The sequence below is a fragment of the Schistocerca cancellata genome, chromosome 8 (assembly GCF_023864275.1).
Source record: "Schistocerca cancellata isolate TAMUIC-IGC-003103 chromosome 8, iqSchCanc2.1, whole genome shotgun sequence".
Taxonomy (NCBI): Eukaryota; Metazoa; Arthropoda; class Insecta; order Orthoptera; family Acrididae; genus Schistocerca; species Schistocerca cancellata.
In genome coordinates, this window is record NC_064633.1 from 461,556,522 (window position 1) to 461,577,025 (window position 20,504).

Consider the following 20,504-nt stretch of genomic DNA (forward strand, 5'->3'; position numbering starts at 1 on the left):
GTCTGCTAAATAACAACAAAAACGTTTTTAGTTTCCATCATTTGAAAGGTCACCCTCTCTTCTTTCGTAGTTTTCTGGTAGTAAGTTTGCCAGGTAATAAATGTTTTTATTGTTAAACTTGTACAAACTTTACAGTTTCCCTCTTCAGTATTTCTTCAGACTATCTAAATCTTTCTTGGCTCACAAGCAACATAACTTCTGCCATTACTACCAAAAAGTCGGTAAAAAGTAACCTTAACAGAATTTCCTCAGTTCGAAGTATGCTACAAAGCTCACTTCGAAAAATGGAGCATGTTCTTCTTTTGTGAGAAGAACCTCTGGTTTTATTCATACGAAATCGGAGAATGTACTTTGTAAGTGAGGTATATTCTCTGACTCGCTTTATTCAAGCGAACCTGAGTGTGAGAACAGTCTCCAAAATTTCGAGTATAAAGTATATTTTACATTTAAAGCCATGCTTCAGACATACAACTAATGTGGCGCCAAAGCTTGTCACTTTCTGTAGCTGGGCAGTGTGTCGATTTTTGTGATGGTTTGAGACGCTAAGTTGCCAGAGACATTTTCACAGACAAATTAAAGCAGCATCTCATTACATCCTGAATCGGTATATTCACTGCAACTTTAAAAGCTACTGATGTCTTTATTTTCTTTGAAAATGTGAACCTGCCAACTTGTGAGGGGGGGGGGGGGGAGTTGGGAGAGCTCACAATAAGCTTTGTAAACAATAAATTTTTAAACTACAAAGACAAAGACAATCCCGTATTTGCAACTTCGAAGGGTGTAACATTTTTTTTTATAGGAAAATTGCCGCCAGGTAGCAGTATGATACAGTGTCCATGTATCGATGTATCTCGGAAATTATCTTCAGAAATGATTCGGTTATTAAAATTAAAGATTGAGATGTCTAACCACAAAGTATACCCCTCATAGTGTCAACCAGTTACAAATATCATTGAAGAAGTGCATCAATGTGTCTGAAGCTATCCTAGTACCCTTAGTTTATTAGTAGGGATTATTGAATCTGTCCTGCAAACAAACTTTCGAAATTTTCAGTCTCACCAGGCAGAGGGCCTAGTGGCAATCTGACTTATTTGCTGTGAGACATCAGGGAGATCATTAATCACATCTAATGCTAAATTTAACTTCTCATTTCTTTTGTTTGTACATGATAGGTGCAGCATTTTTGCTGAAAATAGGCGACACTTACTTTCAACACATTTTAAAATGTGCAGGAGTACTTTCATTGCACTTTAGAAATGACGATAAATGCTTGATTGAATAAATGTATTTTTGAGGAAAAACTAATGAAGACTTTAAACTAGGTGGAAAAATAATCTGTGCCATACTATGCCATTCTACATCTATGTTTCATGTGTCAGGGCAGACTATTTATCTTACATACATTGTCATTTGTCATGCCCCAAGCTTTTAGAAGTGTGATGTGCAGTTGCGAAGCATGACATTTTTTTGTAGAAATGCAAATTTCGAAAAAAGAAAAAAATCATAAAACAAAAACTTGTAAAATAGAAACACTGCAAAAGTAACATCATTACATATTTCTACTGAGATTGAAACTACTATAGAAATTGTTATAAATAAGTACATGAAATATTAAAAAGATACATATTAATAAAAGGTACCACAAAGTAACTAACTGATACCTCTTTTTATAAATTAGGTATATCCTCCGTACTTCCTCTGGGTGTAAACAACGATTACATGAGTATGAACTCCTGTCATTTGTTTGTTGATTTCACAGTTCCCTTATCTATAGCCAAAGTCGCCAAGTTTGTCAGTCTGCTATTTGTCATTGTGTTGCGAAGGTAGGTTTTATTGCATTTTAATTTACTTGTGCTTCTTTTGCATGACACAGTGGCTGCTAAAATTATTAGAACCAACGACAGTAATTTCATACATTCAGAGAAAATGTTTTTTTAATTCATTGTTTATAATGTATTTAAGGAGTCCCTGAGGCTGTAGACGTTTATCCTCAGTGCTGTAAATAAACATAAGTTGTCCTTTCAGTTTTTCACTGTCAAAGAATGGATGTATTTTAAGTAGTTTTTCAAGTTCACATATCAGGAAATTGTTTGGTCTACTATAACATTTCTCATTTACAAATTCCGTAAAACCTGTTTCGTGGAAGTCCTTACTACTACTGTGTCAATTATTTCGAATGCTATCCTTACCAATTTCTGAATATTTGCTTCTCTTTCGTTAAAATTAATTTCAGATACTCCTGCTGAATTTATAAGGTTCGCTTTCTGTAGCTGGGCAGTGTGTCGATTTTTGTGATCGTTTGAGATGCTAAGTTGCGAGAGGCATTTTTACAGACAAATTAAAGCAGCATCTCATTACATCCTGAATCGGTATATTCACTGCAACTTTTCAGAATAATTTGCTCACAACTTAAGGACCCTGTAAACAATCAAACTTGTTTGACAAAATTGCTGTTTCTAGACACAGATTTGCCAAGCAAGCTCGTACACATACAAGAAAGCTTGTCAATGTAACCTTACTTTTGAAGCAGCTTTTCATGTATGCTGTATTTTGGCACTGGTGGGAGTGCCTACAGATGCAGATAAAGCACTTGTAGTAGCATGGAGCACTGCATCAAATCACTCTTTGAACTGAAGACCACAAAAAAAAAACACTGACTCTGACACTGTGTTCAAAGAAGAAGAAAACAAGACACTGGTCCAGGTAATGGTTTAATTGAGAGAGAAATATTTAACTGAAACCCTGTTAACGGAAATGTTACATTCAGATGGACAGTTGTTTAGTGTTACTTTGTCCTCACACAGAAAAAGAAGACATAAGAATGCAAAAATTTATTCTCTTCTATTTATTCTTCTAAGACAGTTCATTAAAATATCATCATGTAGGAACATATAACCCACATCATCTGTGGAAGAGCCAAAGAATGTCGATTTCTTTTGTTTCATTCTCCTTGAATGTGGCTGTATGCATAAAATATTGATTTTATTCATAACCTTTTCATGCATAATATATGGCTGGGAAAGATGCTATACCTCTACCATTTTGGAAACTGTTGGTGTATTTTATTTTTATACTTGACTGCAGTTTCCATGATTGTGAAAACTCAATATATGAGATAAATTGTAATAAAACAGTGTTTCTCTAAATATATATATGGCGAAACATCGTCGCAAATAACGTCCGCCATCTTGTCAACTTTCCATCAATGAAAATTCCTGGCAAACACATCAACACGATCTATGCTTGACAAACAAATCAAGCAGCACCTTACATGGTCAAATATTTGGCAAGTATAGTTAAGTCTGACAAAATGTTTGATTTTTTAAGGGGTCCTTTAGTCTTTCAACAGGCTTAATGCAGTTTTCAATTTCGAGCTTACAGCATCTTATGTTCACAGTTTTACTTTGCAATATGTCAATTAAGATACTTGTATACTGGAAAATCGAAATGTAAAGCTGCAGTAGAAAAAGAAAAGTTTGATTATCCAGTATATTATTTAGCCCAGTTGTTTGACGTAAGGAATTATCATCCCACCGTTCATTGTTTATCACATCATTAAATGCTCCTCTCACGTCTATATAATGAAGAATCACGGTTTGTACAGCGTGTGAATGAAAATGGTAGTTTAAATCCCCTATCCCTCAGAATTTCACTTCTTTTACTTGTAACAGTTAAAAAATACATGAAATCTTGCTAGATTTGCCACAAAAATTGTTACATGGGTAAAGAGGGACTGAGAATATGCTTGTTTCACAGTAGAATGAACACCATGTTTCCCTGCCATTGCACTACAGCCATTGTATGTTTGCAATACTAATGCTGAGCCCTTGCAAGAAATCAGTGGTCTACCTTTTGCACTCCAGTCTTTGAATACATCATAAAACCCTATTAAGCTGTCTTGTATTTCTCCTGATTCATTATTTGCGAACCAAACAATTGGACTCATTTGCTTCCAGTCGAGACATCCGTTGTTTCGTCGATTCATACTGATATAAAAGCATTTAATTTCACTTAAAGAACGAATTTCAACATCCACAGTATAAGCTATTAATTCATTCTGAGTGTCAGAGGAAGTGTCTTTAAATATTCCATCAGATGCTAAATGATCTTTCATGTACAGTTCTTCTTCTGCTAACAAATCCAAAAGTTCAAAATAATTTCCTTTGTTTACTGACACCACAGATACGCCATGAGCTCGAAGAGCTAACTCTTGCCATGCTAAAAAGAATGTAATCGAAATAAGTCTCTTCATAATTGTACTTCCGTTTTGATCAACCTTCTCATTATGTTTCAAAGCCTCAAGGTGTGTTGCATCTGAAAGAGTATGGTCAAGTCTTAGTGTACCTAGCTGATTGTATTTAACAGCTGCTGTGGTATGTGAAATGGAACATTCATGCTTTTTAGCTTTCGAAAGGAAATTTTAAAGACTCTCTTCACCTACTCACCACTAACGTCGTTCAAACCTGTCATTACCCATTCCAAATAGTACACAGCAATAACAAAAAAGTTTGTTCCTTACAACACTGCCACTTAACCACAGTTTTGAATTGTACCATTGTGTTTGGAAATGTTTCACAAATTTCCCGTAAGGTTTTTAGTAGACAAACTTGGCGTTGGCTTTCGTTCTTTCATCAGGAGTTTATCTTCCGAAGAAAGACAATAGAAGAATGCAGAGTTTTCCATTTAAAAATTCAGTGGCTCTTGTGATGAAATAAACGCATCCACAGCAGAATGAAATTTTCACTCTGCACTGTGCTGATATGAAACTTCCTGGCAGATTAAAACTGTGTGTGTCCAAGGCAGTTTGAGGTAGTCGACAATAATACCATGCATTACAAGATAATGATTTCAATATTAGACAACTTCCAGTTTTCCCCTAGACATTACAATGAAAAGACAATTGTAGATGACACCTCACAAGTGACAGGGCACACCGAAATATAGTTCACAATCAGTTAATCACTGCCATTACTTACTACCTTTTAACTACAGAATTCATGTTCCAGGTTTCACTAAAAGGACGTCTAGTATTGTTGATCTGAAAACCTAGAGACACATTACAGAACTACCAACGTTTGAAATAAGTAAGGCTACTAAATCTTAATCCGAGGAACCGTAAAGATACATAAGCTATTTTCTAGCATCTTGTAACAACATCCAATGATGAATTCACATTTATTTTCTATGAATTATGAATGCCTTCTTGTTCTGTGTGTTTAAATAAACATTTAAGTTAAGAGTTAATGGTTTCTCATTCTGCCGATATTGTACTAACATGCTATAAGATGCGAAGTAGCGCTATCTGTTAGGGAACTGCTGAATGAGTTATCATTCCAAGGTGTGTATCTGTCTGCTGGCGAGAAGGAGAAGCAAATCAAACGCCAGCTTTTAAAAACTGTATCCATGTGGTGAAAAGCCCAGTCCGCCACGTGAAAGAAACGAGCTTACAGTGCATGCTCGTAAGAAGCATAGAATTACAAACTGCTATTGGCTGCAAAGCTAAAGGAGTGGTTCATTATAATACTGGCGGATACATATACGAAGTTCAAACTAAAATATTTGAATATATTTACGAGGGTACGTGATCAGATCCGATTAAAGTCAGTTTGGACGAATTATTTTGGAATTTTTTTGGATAAGCTCCGCACTATACCCGTAATGAACGCATCGCCATTGGTGAAGGGTAATATTAAGAAAACTTCGCCTTTTACTGTTATGATGTGGAGGATATGCTATGATGTTAGACATTTCACTTTGTAATTTTAATAACTGAATCATTTCTGTATGTAATTCCCTACTTGAGTCGAGTTTCACTTGGACTCTGTACCACGCTGCTACTTGGCGGCAACATTTGCATATTAAAAAAAAGTAGACTTCATTCGCTTCGAAAATTGCAGTGAATATACCAGATGAGGAGATAATGAGCTGCTCCTTTAATTCCTCTACAAAAATGGCTAACGTAGTTTAGCATCACGAACGATCACAAAAGTCGATATACGGCATCAGTCGTCTTCGATACAGCGAGTACACGTCATTGGGTCTTGAGAATGTGCTCGTTTTTATTTATACGACGGGTGACTTTAACAGTGTGTGATAAAGACTCACCCAATCATGTGGGCGGCTATGAATGTTATAGTATAAGTTGTGGCATTAGACATGTGACAAAAATAACATACAAATAACACAAAACCCAAATGTTGGATCCGAAAATAAATTTAGCATAGGGATGAATAAGTCATGGGCCACAAACACATTCGTGAACAAAATAACACTCGGAGACGAAAATGCTGTCTGTAATGGCAAACTAACCAACAGCTGGCATGTAAATATCATTTGGAGATATGCACCACTATTCCAAGATTTTAGAACCTTATTGTATTTATTTATATAGGCATTTCGAATAACAAAATTTTTAGTTGAACAGCCACCACATCAGACTTGGGAGCTATTTCCTGCTGTTTCGTCTCACAAATCACGAAGTCTATACGACTCTTTTTTTGGTTACATACACTAAGATTATTTATCTATTCATCCAAAAATCTTTTAAGACTGTGGAACACGTCGTCGGTTTGCAAATATGCCTCCTGCCCCGTCCACGCCACACACACCGTTGCAGAAAACCGAACATAGGTTGCTGTTCTTGTAGTTCCAGAAGCCGCAAAAGTGTACATGTCGAACATTGTTTCCACTTTTTTCAGTAATAAAATGAATACATACTGAAATTGAATGGAGTACAGCAGCAATTACTCTACAATAACTGCGACAAAATGCTTGTGTTTCGAAATGCTACCATAAGGGAACAGTGGTGCAAGGAAAGTGGCGCAACAAAATACAACAAAGTTGAATTTTTTGTTGTATGATAAAAGTGGCGTGGCCACTGCAGCGACACTTCTGTTGCGCGTGTGAACCCGGCTTTAGGAACATTGTGAAGTGCTACTTAGACCAAAGTGAAAGAGTATTAGAGTAGGAAAGAGGTTTGAAGGCAATGTGTCTGGATACAAGCGGGTGAAAAATTGCTCTCTCATAAAAAGGATCTTAATGTACGTTTCAATGAAAACGTAAGGATAGCTCAAGTGAACAGAAAAGTTACAGCAGACTATTTCGAAAATTTGGAGGAGACTGTGAAAGGTGTTCCACCTCATCACATGATGATCTATAATATGACCAACTTCTCGGACTATCCTGGTGCTCCCCAAAGCACTAAGTTCTACTGGAACATCCACCAAAAATAAGTGGATTACCACAGGAATTAGAAAATCTGCCCAAACTTTTAAATACCTAAACTATATAAAAAAAACAACAACAGTGATCCAGATTTTCTTCATTACTACAGAAATTACAAAAAAATCTATAGGAAGGTGCTCAATGTTGCAAAAAAAAAAAAGGCCAATGATAGACTAATAAATCTAGCTAAAAATAAAAGTAAAGCTACATGGACTATAGTGAAACAAGAGACAGGAACTGCAACACAAAGGCAAATAAACATCCAAATCAGGAACAAAGAAAACCTAACAAGTACCCCAAAAGAACTAGCAAACTTTGTTAATTCTTACTTTAGTAGTATAGCTTCAAAGTTACAGGAAAATTTTTCAAAATCTCATAATCCACGAACACGGGAATATACATCAAATTCAATGGTATTGCTACCCACTACTGAGGAAGAAGTATGTAATGTGGTAAGGAAATTAAAGAGCAAAAATTCAGCAGGTTTAGATGAAATTCCAATGTCTGTGCTGAAAAAATGCATAAATAGTATCAAAGCCCCCCTAACCAATATCATAAATGAATCTTTCAAAGCCGGTTGTTTCCCTGATTATCTGAAACATGCAAAAATTTTACCTCTACACAAAAAAGATGATGTAGAAAACATTGAGAACTACAGGCCAATTGCCCTACTGTCACCATTTTCCAAAATAATAGAGTCCATAATGAAGAACAGACTTATGAGCTATCTAAACAAATACAACCTTCTTTCAAATGACCAATTTGGTTTCAGACCCGGCAGAGATACAGAAATGGCAATAGCACATTTCACTAAAGTGGTTTTAGAAGCACTGGATGAAGGCAACTATGTATCTGGCATATTCCTTGACCTGTCAAAGGCCTTTGATACAGTTGACCACCAGAATCTATTACTTAAGTTAGAAGCACTAGGAGTAAGAGGGGTAATCAACAAATGGTTCCATTCATACCTAAAAAATAGAGTACAGTGGGTAGAGATCTCGCATGTCTCCAGTAGATCAAAGTTCATAGAAAAACACCTGTCAGATCCACAACATATTAATATTGGGGTCCCTCAGGGAAGTGTGCTGGGTCCGGTGTTGTTCTTGATTTATATAAATGACTTTCCACAATATATCCGACATGGAGAGAAGATATTGTTTGCCGATGACAGCAATATTATAATCACCAGTGAGACATCAGCACAAATGTTGGAAAATTGTAATGAATCACTGAAAGATGTCTACAAATGGTCTACAGAGAATAAAGTGACCTTAAATATTAAGAAAACAAATAGCATACGCTTTAGAATAAACAGAAAAAACAGTCCCCTAAAGTTAAAGCTACATAACACCTCTGTAGACGAAGTGCCCACCACAAAATTCCTAGGGTTGCATATTGACAGCCAGCTTAGGTGGAGTGAACATGTTAAAAAACTCACAAAGAAGATATCTACAACGTGTTACGCACTTAGAGTTCTCTCCTCAGTATGCAGCGATGAATGTCTAAGAACTGTCTATTTTAGCTATGTACATTCAGTCATAAGCTATGGGATAATTTTCTGGGGAAATAATGTACTCAACCTACAAACAGTTTTTAAAGTGCAGAAGAGAGCAGTGAGAATTATAACTAAAAGCAGTAAGTGGGCTCACTGCAGAGAACTATTCAAAATACTTGGTATTCTAACTGTTCCCTGTTTATTTATGTTCCACACTATAGTATATATAAAGAAAAATATAGTGAATTATAGTACAAACAGCATTTTACACAGCTATAGCACAAGAACAAGCCACTGCCTTCATCTAGATAGGAGAAATAAGCATAAGACCCAAAAAAGTTTCTTGTATGAGGGTGTAAAATTGTATAACAAGCTGCCACAGGAAATCAAAGAAATTAACAGCATGTACTGTTTCAGAAAAACTCTTAAACTGTATTTTCAGGAACACTGTTTTTACACAGTAAGTGAATATTTAAATGTTTGAATGTAATTTAAGTGACATAATGACATTGTATTGTATATTCTGTAAATGTATAACAAGCTGCACAGGACATCAAAGAAATTAACAACATGTACTGTTACAGAAAAACCCTTAAACTATATTTTCAGGAACACTGTTTCTAAACAATAAGTGAATATTTAATTGTTTGAATGTAATTTAAGTGATAAATGTCATTGTATTTGTATACTCTGTAAATGCATATAAAAGTGTCAATGTATCTGCAAAAATCACTGTATCCAAACTGACAACATCCATACATTGCAAAATGTCTACGGATGGCTAATCAAATAAATAAATAAATAAAAGTTGGCCAAGAGGGATGTCAATGTCCATACAGGATCATAGATTCATCCACACAAGGACTACTGTGACGAAAATGAAGAGAAGCGCTTTCCAACGAGGAAGAATGATATTTAAGACTCTAGTAGCATTTCCGCCATGAAAAGTAAAGTGTGATGTCAATGAACGTTGTAGTTTTTTTTTTGCGAAACATCATTGTCCTTTTAAAGCATTTTTAAGTGCAGAGGCTGAATGTTTAATAAAGCCTGATGGCAATATAAAAACATTACTCAGTATAAAGCTGAACTAATACAAACACGTTTTTATTAATAAAATGCTGTTAGATGTGTTTCCAATTCACCTCCCCACAAATTTTAAATGCAATTTTGTTGGAAATATTCAGTGCTCCAAATCACGGGAAATTCCTGTGGTGATTTGGAACACAATTTAAATTAAAATTTAAAGAAGGGACCTGGTAGAAATTTTTCATCCTTCCAAACAAATTGATGTAAGAATAATTAGAGATGTTATGTTTAAGATTTCAAACTAGTAGTGCAATAGTTCATTAAGTTTCGGGCTTGCAGCCACTCAATTAAAATTTCTTGCGACTTACTCTATGGATGGCCGGACAATACATGGCTGAAATATCTCTGGAAGGAATTTTATTTGCACAACTGCATTCCCGAAATTTAATGGACTATTCATTGCGCCGCAAAAGGTTGACAATTATAGTGCAATATTTAGACATCAATTTTCACTAAAACTTTATTATCTGTTCCAGTTCACCCCAGTTTACAGTATGAGATTGACCAGATAATGCAAGAAGATTCATGTACAAAACTTCTGCTTTAAGGCACTGGGAGTGTGAAAGAATGTAAGGAATAAAGCATTACAGAAGAGCTGTTACGCATTACCAAAAGAAATAACAAAATGATACAGCAATACAAATTTCAACTTGGTAATACAAAGAAAGATGCTAAAGGCTCATGTAACAAAAATACCAAAAGAGAGTTTGTCCCCTTAGCTGAGTGGCCAGTGCATCTGAACGCCATGCGACGGGTCCAGATTTGATTCCTGGTCACGCCGGAGATTTTCTCTGCCTGGGAACTGGGTGTTGTGTTGTCGTCATTATCATTTCAAAAATTTGTGTGAAATCTTATGGGACTTAACTGCTAAGATCATCAGTCCCTTAGCTTACACACTACTTGACCTAAATTATCCTGCTTTGAGCCGGCAAAGGGCGTTGCGTGCGGGGAGCACGCAGTGCTGCTGGGCGGGGCCGCGTTGGCGTCGGCGTGGCGTGCCGATACGCTGTTTATGCCTTCTTCTCGGTCTTCTTTGGCAGCAGGACGGCCTGGATGTTGGGCAGGACACCACCCTGTACGATGGTGACGCCCGACAAGAGCTTGTTGAGCTCCTCGTTGTTGTGGATGGCGAGCTGCAGGTGGCACGGGATGATGCGCGTCTTCTTGTTGTCGCGGGGCGCGTTTCTGGCCAGCTCGAGCACCTCAGCCGTGAGGTACTCCATGACGGCGGCGAGGTAGATGGGCGCCCCGTCGCCGACGCGCTCGGTGTAGTTTCCCTTGCGCAGGAGGCGGTGGATTCTGCCGACCAGGAACTGGAGCCCACCCCTGCTTGAGCGGGATTTTGACTTGCCCTTGACTTTGCCTCCCTTTCCGCGTCCCGACATGGCGTTGGGCTAGTGGCGTTGGCGTGCGCGAGCAACGGTAACGAAGTGAGCCGCAGTGAGTCGAGCAGCGAACTCAAACCTCCGCCGGGACCAGCCGCACAGTCCATGACTGCAGCGCTTGAGACCAAGCGGCTAATCCCGCGCGGCCGTTATCAGTTCATCATCATTGACACGCAACTTTCGCCCAATGTGGTGCCAGCTAAAAAAACTTGCAACTCGACAGCCGAACTAAGTAAGTGGGGACTTTCAGCCATCAATGCCATACAATCATTTCATTTCACTAAAAGGAATCCAAACAAAAACAGTGGTCACAAATCAAATAACTGCAACCATAAGAACAAGGGAAGGAGATGCTTTAATTACAACGAATCTGGCCATATCTCATATGAAAACCCAAAGAGAATCATAATTGAAAGGTGGCAATAAATACAAACACTATTAAGAAGAATATTAACAACAGTAAATTTAAAAAAAATGTATGAATAAGTAACTGAGAGTTGAAGGCTCTAATTGGCTGTGGCCGTCAATTTATAACAACAGGACGTTATGAGATTACGGATGCTCAAAGTTTTCAATAAACATACGTGGCCTATTCTTGACAGCATTTGGGAAAATCCTCATCTCTAGAGAATGGTATTTTACAGCATTATTAAAAGTGATGATGGGAAAATTGGAACAGATTTTCATGTGGTTTGTAGAGACAATAGGAATTTAGAAATGATAATTCAAAACAATCTTCTAGAACAAACTGAAGTTCTAATAAACAAGGGCGGAGTTACTATTAGGAATCCAGAAAGGGAATGTGTTTCCACATAGCAGTCAAACCAGTATTAAATATTGAGCACTCTGTTAGTGATGAAACAAAGGAACACATAGATTTAGTGATTAATTATACCCAACAACTTCGAAGCCGTTAACTACTGACCTGTTGCACTGCTGACATCATTTTCAAAATTTTTTGAGAAAGTTATATATTCTAATATCTCACCTTGGCAACAATAACACCCTCAGCAAATCACAGTTTGGGTCTCAGAAGTGTTGCTCAACTGAGAAAGCCATTTACATGTTCACTCACCATATTTTACATGGATTACAAAATAGAATAGTGCCTGTTGGTATTTTCTGCAACCTATCTAAGGTGTTCGACTGTGTGAATTACAGTATTGCTAATTACCATAAAGAAGATATTTCAAGTTTGACACAGGCACAATTAAAAGACACTCACATACAGCTTTCAGTCAAACCCACCACCAGTAAAAAGAGACACACACACACACATACACGTACCATTCACTCTTTCACACATGCAAGCAAACACACCTAACACACACAAACAACCACCAACTCCAGCATCTCAGGCTGGTATGCCTGCTGACGACTGCACATGTTTGCTGCAGTGTGTTTGTGTTTCACCGACGAAGGCTGTGGCCGAAAGCTATATGTGAGTGTCTTTTAATTGTGCCTGTCTGCAACTTGACGCGTCTTTTTTCCGGTAAGTAGCAACTGGTGTTTTCCTACATTGCTGATATTTCTACTTGGAGTTTCCATTGCTTGAATTACAGTATTCTCAGATAAATCGAAGTTTTATGGGATTGATGATATAACCAGTCAATGGGTAATGCCATATCTAACCAAAAGAATACATAAAGTTATATTCAGTAATTCAACCAAATTAATCTGCAAACATATTACTGACTGGAGTAAAATCATATATGGTGTTTCTCACAGCTGTATCTTATGTCCACTATTGTTCCTCATACATTTGAATGATTTTCCCTCTAATACACAACAAGCAGAATTAGTTCTTTTTGCAGATTACACTAGTATTGTGATCAATCCAACAGTACATACAGAAACAGAAGAAATGGTAAACTTCTTAAAAGTATCAGTGACTGTTTTTCTTCAAATGATCTCACTCAGTTTCAAAACATACAACATATTCAGTTCTCTACATCAAGGAGTATTACATCAATGATAAGTGTAACACACGGTGAGAAAATTATAAATAGGGTGGAAATTTTAAAATTCCTTAGTTCCCATATTGATGAGAATTTAAACTGGGAAAAGCACATTTTACTATTCCTAAAGCGACTTTATTCACCCACATTTGGACTTAAAATCATTGCAAATTTTGGGGAGAGAGAAATTGGTACACTTAAGTTGACTTATTTTGCATTTTTTCATTCAGTAATGACTGTCATATAGAATAATTTTCTTGGGTAACTCATCTTTAAGAAACGAAGTCTTCATTGCTCAAAAACATGCTTAAAAGTAATATGCAGTACTCAGTGATGATCATCTTGTAGACATCGGTTTAAGGAGTTGGGCATCCTGACTACTTCACAGTACATTTATTCCCCCATGAAGTGTGCTGTAAATAATCCAGTACAGTTAAAAAAGAACAATGGTGTACATAATTAGAAATTCAGAAGGAAAAATGACATTCATTACTCCAATTAAGATTGACTTCATCACAAAAAGGGGTGCAGAATTCTGCAACAAAAATTTTTGATCACTTACTCAGTGATATAAAATATCCACCAGACAACAGAGTAAAATTTGAAAACAAATTGAATAAGTTTCTCTTTGACAGGTTTTTCTATTCTGTAGAATAATTTCTGTTATTATAATGTGTAAAAGGTGGTAGGTATAAATTACTAACTCACTTCTGTATATTTAAATAAAATAAAAACCTTAGAAATGTCTATCATGTAACCAGATTTACAAATTAATTTTCAATGCGAATGCAAAATGACTCATTCCACATTATGATTTATTGTGCTAAATGATCTATGGAACTTGAAACTAATTAACAGTGAATGATTGTTATCTGTTGCTCCTCGTACAAGACCTTCTTGATAAATTACAAGATGCCTCTTTGTTTTTCACATTTTTCACACTGGATCTCCAGAATGTGTTTTTTCACTGAAGAAGAAAGCTGAAATTATACATCATTTTAGACACATTCGGGACAGTTTCAGTTCAGGAAAATTCAATTTGGATTATCAGATTCACCTGCAGTGTACCAGCATTTTTATAAACACTGTTCTTTTTGGGCTTGGCTTGAGAGAATTTCGTATTTATTTACATGGACAATATTATAATACCAACAAAGAGTAGTTTGGTTAAGTGTTAAGAACTGCAGCAGAACAGAGCTTGCAAATTAATACTTCAAAATGACTATTCTTGATGAGAACTGTTGAGTTTCTTGGATATGTTATAGTGTGGATATATCCAACCTCCTTCTGAGAAGACAATAGCTGTTCAAAACTTTCCAGAACCGAAATCTGTTGCAGCAATACAAAGTTTCCTAGATCTAGCGGGATAATTTATGAAGTTTATCTCAAATTACTCTGCAATTGCTGAACTGCTGAACAGTTTACTGAAGGGTAATCAAGAATATAAGTTTGAAGAAAAGCAGAGGCAAGCACTCAATACGATCAACGATATTCTTTCCCACAATCCAGTTTTAAAAATCTACAGCCCAAAATGGAACTACACACAGCTGCAAGCAAAACTCCAGATGATGACTAGTTCCACCTGTTCTCCTATATCAATAAAAAACAACACCTCAGGAGGAAAAATATAGCAGTTATGAGCTTGATGTTTCAGCTGTTGCTAATGCCTTAAGAAAATTCCATGTGTATTTACTAGGAAAATGTTTTAAAATTGTAATGAACTATGCTGCATTCTGAAAGATTATGAATAAGAAGGACTTGTTGCCAAGAATAGCAAGATGGCCTTTATTCTTGGATGTGTATTTCTACACCATTGAAGACTGGTTTGGTTCAAGGATGAAACGTGTAGACGCCTTAACTTGTTGTGTGAACATACTATATGGTTTCGCAGTTTATGTAATAGCTAGAATCTGGAAAGCTTAAGAGAAGGATGATGATTTAGCAGCCATCAAGAGCATTTTCAAAGAAGGGCCTTATGATAACTTTTTAATGAGAGCTGGAATTCTTTTCAAGTTCTATGACAGAAGAAAGACTTTAGTGGTTCCATGCACTACACTAAGTGAAATCATCAAACTTGCACATGAGAAAGTTCATTATGTAGTTAGGGGAAATAAGACGAAGGTGGGGGAGGACCATTATTATACACCAGAACTGACTGACAAGGTGAAACAAATGACATCCAATTGTGTAAAATGTTTAATTGTGAAATAGAAATCAGGAAGGTTTCCTTAATCCTTTATTCAAGGAAAGTGAGCCATTACATACTTATCACATGGAAGATATTGGACCACTTTTTACATCAACACACGAAAGATACAAATACATTCTGAGTATCATTAATGCATTTTCAAAGTTTTCCTGGCTATATCCTGTAAAGACTACAAAAACAAGTGAAGCAATTAGCAAGATGGATTACAGAAAACTATGTGACTTCTGAAATTTTCCCATAGACGAAGTACTGAAGAGACCTGATGCAGTCATGGTATCTATAGCGATGCGGATCGTACTGGCAGTTTACGGTGCATGCATTAAGAGGTGGCATGTGCGAGGCAGCCAAGTTCTACGTGCTGATTCCAGTGGCGAAGTAACAACAAACTAATCGCAGAGTATGTCGATTGCTTTGTGACCGCATAATTTTAATAACTGGATTCCAATTTTTATCCAGCTGAAAGCTGTTATCACGTTACATTAAATTATCAATAAAACGTATTTGCACAGATTCTTTAATTACAGAGTCCCAGAAGCTAGAAACCGGTGCTAAAATTTTGGTATTATTGTATTCCATTGAATGTCCCATGGAAATGCAATGTTCTGCCACTGCTGATTTTAAAGGTTGCCGCATACGGGTGTGTCTTGTATTCTACACAGCGTTCCTGGACCGTTTTTGTTGTCTGACCAATATATGTATAGCCACACTCACAGGAAATTTTATAAACATCCACTTTTCTCAATTGTAAACCGTCTTTAACGGCTCCGACTACGGCCCTGCTCTTTGCTGGTGGACAGACAATGACATTAATATTATTCTTCCTAAGCAAACGGCCTATTTCAGAAGACACATTCCTGGCATATGGAAGGAATGCAATTGATTTATAATCGTTGTCAGTCTCCTCAGAACGTTGCTTCTTGTTATTATAATTGTGCATGGCCTTCTGTACTTGATGCGAAATATAGCTGTTCTCTTTTAAAAACCTCCTCCAGATGCATCAGTTCTCCGTGAAGGCTTTACATGTGCACAATGAATTAAAGTACTAAGAACACTTGCAGTTTGTGCGGGGTGATGGCAGCTCGACCTTTTTCATGGATTCTGCAGACGAAGTTCGTAGGGAATCGTGTCGTATCTCGTTGAAATGTGTGCCGCAACAGAGTAACATCTCTCCAGCGGAAAGAGCTGCTCTTCATAACCTCCGTGAAGATATTGGTACGGCCGTACTCCCTGCTGGTAAGGGTAATGCTATGGTCCTTTTGACAAGGGAAGCCTACAATGAGAAGATATATAGTCAATTAAGTGATTCTATGTACCGCAAAATCGATGAGGACCCAACGAGCCATATATCCAGGAAAACTGCAACTGTTTAGAACAATAGTTCTTTACCTGAGCAAGTTATCAAGAGGCTGAGATCACACAATGCTGTTCCACCAAGACTGTATGGGCTACCCAAGATTCACAAGGATGGCGTTCCACTACAATTGATAGTGAGCAATATTGGTGCTTCTACTTATTCGACTGCAAAATATTTGGCCTCCTTTCTCAAGCCATATTTGGGTAAATGCTGCCACCGTACATGTAATTCCAAGGATTTTTTCAGTCGTTTGAAGACTGTTAAGCTGAGCAGTTCGGAGTTACTAGCTAGCTTAGATGTGGTCTCACTTTTTACCAAAGTGTCTTTACTTGTCTCGCTACATCTTATTAGTAACTTGTTCAGTGATGATTTGACAGCTTTTTTGGACATACTTCCTTCTCAACTTATTTTTTATATAATAACGAATTTTTTGAACAAACTGATGGTGTCACCCCGAGGAGTCCCTTGTCCCCTGTGGTGGCCAATCTTTTCAGGGAAGACTTTGAGGAGAAAGCTCTTGAGTCTGCCGTCTTAAAGGCTATGGTTTTCTGGCATTATGTAGATGTTACTATTGTTGTATGGCCTCATGGCAGATAAGAACTGGAAAAATTACTTTGTCATTTAAACTCTTTACATGAGAACATCAAGTTTACTATGGAGATTGCAAAAGATGGAACTTTACCCTTTCTAGACATGTTAGTAAACCGTAAAAATGATGGTTCTTTGGGACATTCGGTGTACACAAACCCACACATACTCAGGCGTCCAGCTGCCATCCCCCCCACACAAACTGCCTGTGTTCTTAGTACTTTAAGTCATCGGGTGCACGTAATATCGGATGCTGATAGCCTTCACGAAGAATTAGGGAATCTGGAGAAGGCTTTTAAAGAGAATGGCGACACTTCACATCAAATACGGAAGGCCATGTACAATTATAATAACAAGAAGCAATGCTCGAAGGAGACTGATGATGATTATAATCAGCTTCTGGGACTCTGTAATTTAAGAATCTGTACAAGTACATCTTGCTGATAATTTAATGAATCGTGATAACGGCTTTCAGCTGGATAAGTATTGGAATCCAATTATTAAAATTATGTGGTCACAATGGAATCAACTTGCTCAGCCAATACTCAGGGATTAGTTTGTTCTTACTTCACCATTGACGGCGGCACACACAACTTGGCTGCCTCGCACATGTCAACTCAATGCATGCGCCGTAAACTGCTAGTATGATCCGCATGCGTGAATTCGCTATAAATACCATGACTGCATCCTATCTCTTCAGTACTTCATCTATTCACCTGAGTATGGCTAGAGGTCTCTGGGCTGAAATATCGTGGCAGAACGTTGATGGGATCCGAATGCAAACCCGAAAATCACTGGAAAAAAAATACAGAAAACTAATTTTGAATATCCAGTCCAAACAATTACTGATGATGGGATGATGGACTTGATTTACTTGTGACTGAGTTTAAGGAGTGCTTACTGCATTATGCAATAAAGCAAATACATTTTAATAATGACAGGACTCCTTAGAGCCAATGAAAAGACTGAGAGAATCAATTGGGAAAACACCATCTGAACTTCTGATAGGAGTTAAGGTGCATACACCAACTGATCTTATCACAAAATAATTAGAAGAAGAAACTGTTAATTCATTTGAAGACAGACACCGCAAACTGAAGGTAGATGTTATGCTACAAATCAGCAAGGTGCAAAAATAAAATAGTGTTAGCTTCAACCAGCTTTGGAAGAATGCCTCAAAGTATGAAGTTGGTGACCTGGTGGCAATAAAAGCAACACAGACTGGAGTAAAATGAAAGCTGAAGGCCAAGAATCTAGGTCTCTATTGAGTTACAAGTGGGATTTGGATGGTAGGGGTTAATCTCTTACTTCAGCACTGAGGGCAGCACACACAAGACCAGTGACATATCGGAGAAGCTGAATACTGGACACACACACATACACACACACACACAAAAGGTGTGTCTATGAAATAATGAACTGAAGCTGTCACAGAGTAAGTACGCATGCACCAAAGATGAACGACCAATAGCTGTGAAATCTGTTGACAAATCATTGTAGCCATAAACTTTGTGTAAGATCTGTTATTTTGTTTTGTAGGAAAGTGATAATTGCAATAACAGAGCAAGGAAACATGAAGTTTCACATGAAACTTGGAAAAAATGCTACTGAAACCTCTATGTTACTAGAATAAGTATGTGGCAAAGATTGTTTATGGCATATGTGATTTTTTGAGTGGTTCAAGTGTTGCTGAGATGGTCGAGAAGACGCCAAAGATGACTCATGCCTGGCACATCCTTCAAAATCAAAAATGGGTGAAAATCTCGAAAAGTAGGCAGTCTGTCAGTTGAGTAACTGATCGATTGCTGAAACTGTAGGAATTGAAAAAGAATGCATAAGGAAAATCTTACATAGCCAATTTAACATGAAAAATGTGTTCGTGAAACTAGTGCCAAAAATTCTCACAGTTGAACAAAAAGGAGCTCGTGAAAATGATTGTATAGACACTTTGAATGTCATTGAAAATGATCCTAATGTCTTGCAAAGAGTAATAATGTGAAAAATCTTCAGTTTTCACTTATGATTCATAAACCAAGCACCAGCCGAGCACTGGAAGGGTCCAGATTCACTGACAGTGAAAAAAGCTTGAATGGTCAAATAAAGATTCAAAGTAGTGATCCCTTCCTTCTTTTCTATATTCATGGAACTGTGTATCTTCACTGGGTTCCTGAATGTAAGACTATTAATCAACATTAATACCTTGAGGTTCTTGCTCAATTGCATGAAAAAATAAAAAATAAACCCAAATTGTGGAAGAACAAATCAAGGAAACAAACTGGCTCACACAGTACTGCACAGATTGTGAAGTTCAGAGTACCAGTGTTAGACCATCCACCTTATTTGCCTTATCAAGCACCATGTGACTTTTATTTATTCAAAATGGTCAAACCTGGATTAAAAAGGAACAATACTTCAGTGAATTGAAGCAGTGAAAGAGAAATCAGCATGCGTCATCAAGGAGCTCTCAGGGGAAGCTTTTCCAAAATGGCTAACTCAGTAAACTACACCATGTGATCAAAAGTATTCGGATACCCCCTTTTTCATATTAGGTGCACTGTGTTGCCAGCAGTCATTAGACATCGTGAGAGAGCAGAATGGGGCATTCCGCAGAACTCACGGACTTCGAACTTGGTCAGGTGATTGGGTATCACTTGTGTCACACGTCTGTATGCGAGATTTCCACACTCCTAAACATCCCTAGGTCCACTGTTTCTGATGTGATAGTGAAGTGGAAATGTGAAAGGACATGTACAGCACAAAAGCGTACAGGCCGACCTCATCTGTTGACTGACAACAGTTGAAGAGGGTCGTAATGTGTAATAGGCAGACATCTATCCAGACCATCACACAGGAATTCCAAATTGCATCAGGATCCACTGCAAGTACTATGACAGTTAGGCAGGAGGTGAGAAAACTTGGATTTCAGGGTCAAGTGGCTGCTCATAAGCCACACATTACACTGGTAAATGCCAAATGACGACTTGCTTGGTGTAAGGAGCATAAACATTGGACGATTGTACAGTGGAAAAACTTTGTGTGGAGTGATGAATCATGGTACACGAGGTGGCGATCGGATGGCAGGATGTGGGTATGGTGAATGCCTGGTGAACAACATCTGCCAGCGTGTAGGTCCAAGGAGGCGGTGGTGTTATGGTGTGGTCGTTTTTTTCATGGAGGAGGCTTGTACCCCTTCTTGTTTTGTGTG